Source organism: Babylonia areolata, chromosome 19 (assembly GCF_041734735.1).
Source record: "Babylonia areolata isolate BAREFJ2019XMU chromosome 19, ASM4173473v1, whole genome shotgun sequence".
Lineage (NCBI taxonomy): Eukaryota > Metazoa > Mollusca > Gastropoda > Neogastropoda > Buccinidae > Babylonia > Babylonia areolata.
Window position 1 is genome coordinate 42,922,222 of NC_134894.1, and position 2,500 is coordinate 42,924,721.

A 2,500-nucleotide genomic window follows, 5' to 3' on the forward strand; every position below is an offset into this window, starting at 1 on the left:
AGCGCTGTGTTTGTGTGAAAGGGACGAGTGTGTTGTTGCCATGACAGCCATAGCGCTGTGTTTGTGTGAAAGGGAAGAGTGTGTTGTTGCCATGACAGCCGTAATGCTGTGTTTGTGTGAAAGGGAAGAGTGTGTTGTTGCCATGACAGCCATAGCGCTGTGTTTGTGTGAAAGGGAAGAGTGTGTTGTTGCCATGACAGCCATACCGCTGTGTTTGTGTGAAAGGGAAGAGTGTGTTGTTGCCATGACAGCCATAGCGCTGTGTTTGTGTGAAAGGGACGAGTGTGTTGTTGCCATGACAGCCATAACGCTGTGTTTGTGTGAAAGGGAAGAGTGTGTTGTTGCCATGACAGCCATAGCGCTGTGTTTGTGTGTATAAGGGACGACTGTGTTGTTGCCATGACGACCATAATGTTGTGTTTTTGTGTATAAGGGACAAGTGTGTTGTTGCTATGACGACCATAATGCTGTGTTCGTGTGAAAGGGACGAGTGTGTAGTTGCCATGACGACCATAACGCTTTGTGTGATTTATATAATGATGATGGGTTTTTTTGTTTGTTTTGTTTTTTTGTTGTTTTTTCGGGGGGGGGGGGGGGACTCCGTGGAGGTACGTAGTACACACATGGAAATGTTTCATAAGAAGTATTACATACAGTGATTATGAAACACAAAACACATTCGTCACTATATGCTCGTATAAAAAAATCACTTACATAACAGGATCTTGGCTGTGGACAATCTCTCTCTCTCTCTCTCTCTCTCTCTCTCTCTCTCTGTCTGACTCAGTCTTTGTCTCTGTCTGTCTGTCTGTCTCTCTCTGTCTCTCTCTCTCTCTCTCTCTCTCTCTCTCTCTCTCTCTCTCTCGCACGTGTGTGCGTGTTTTGTTGTTGTTGTTTTTCCCCTACGTTTTTTGTTTTGTTTTGTTTTGAACTAAAGGCTTTGTGCATTTGATTTCTCCATCTCATCCGAAGTCTTTAGACTGATTGATTGAGAGAGACAGACAGACAGGTGGAACAGAAATGAAAGGACGTAGCGTCATTGATGTGATCCCTTGATGCGGCATTATTACTTTGTTACGCACAAACCTTTGTTGTGTGTCATTGTTGTGACGAAGCTGTGACAGTCTCAAACGGGCCTTTGATGATCGCACTGAATAATGCTGCTCGTCTTTGTGTGAAAGCTTCTTGAATGAACTCAAATCGACAGCTGCGTAATGCACATAATGTATTTCCACTCGGTTGTGTGTGTGTGTGTGTGTGTGTGTGTGTGTGTGTGTGTGTGTTTTGCTGCTGTTGTTGTTGCAACTTGTCAGTCAGACATGTCAATCCTGCTACTGTCAATTGCGACGCATCAGTTCCATTCGGAAATATCTGTCCACCGACGCAATATCTAGACTTGTCGTTTCTCTCATTCTCTCTCGCCTTGACTACTGTAACTCCCTATTGTCTGGTTTGCCTGCTTCATCCATTCAGTCCTTTCAGCACCTACAAAACTCTGCTGCCCGACTCGTCCTCAGAAAGAAAAGATCTGAGCACATCACTCCTATTTTGCATCACCTCCATTGGCTCCCTGTCTCACACAGAATAAAGTATAAGATCAGCACTCTGTGTAATAAATGTATTCACAAATCTGTCCCTTCCTATCTTTGTGGTTGCCTTCACCTCTACACTCTATCTCGCTCTCTACGATCGGCTTCGGATCCACTCTGTTTACGCATACCCAGATTCAAGCACTCCACTGTTGGACGCCGTTCTTTCTCTGTCTCTGGACCTTGCAACTGGAATGAACTTCCTCTTTCGCTTCGTCAGGTCTCCGCACTCAGCTCTTTCAAGTCTGGCCTTAAAACCCACCTCTTCACGAGATAGCCTCCCACCCCTACCTCTTCCTTGTCTTCAGTTTCTTCAGTTTTAGAGTTATGCATGCGTGTGAATGACTGGTGTGAAAGCGCTTAGATTTGTCTCTGCACAAGATTCAGCGCTATATAAATACTATTATTATTATTATTAACTTCTTTTGTTGTCATTGTTTTCTTTCTTTGATTTTGTGTCATGTTTTTGATTGCGTGTTTTGTTGGTGTTTTGTTTGTTTCTTTGTTTGTTTCCTTTTTGTTGACTCACTTGTGTAAACAAAGTGAGACTGCGTTATAACCCGGTGTGCGTGTGCGTGTGTGTGTGTGTGTGTGTGTGTGTGTGTGTGTGTGTGTGTGTGTGTGTGTCCGTGGTAAACTTAAACATTGCCATTTTCTCTGGAAATGCTTTGTCTACCAATACCAAAATTGGCTTAAACATAGTCGGGGAAAAAACTCTTAACAGTCATACCAATGATAGGTTTGTCTCCCGAATTTAGCCGTATTTCCGAATTTTCAACGGTTTATTTCGTTGATGCTCGATCTGGATTCCGAAAACCCTGTTACCCCTTTGCAGCTGCCCCAGTGCAGGCAATGTGTTTTTCAGAAGACGTCATGACCTTGTTTCTGTTGTTTGCAATTAAAAACAAAAA

The 2,500-nt window shown here is 43.5% G+C and overlaps 1 protein-coding gene across 1 annotated transcript in view; it reads left to right on the forward strand.

Moving 5' to 3' along the window:
• LOC143294177 (oxysterols receptor LXR-alpha-like) overlaps nucleotides 1–2,500 on the forward strand; it is a 153,386-nt gene that overhangs the window by 133,521 nt on the left and 17,365 nt on the right. The window lies entirely within an intron of this gene.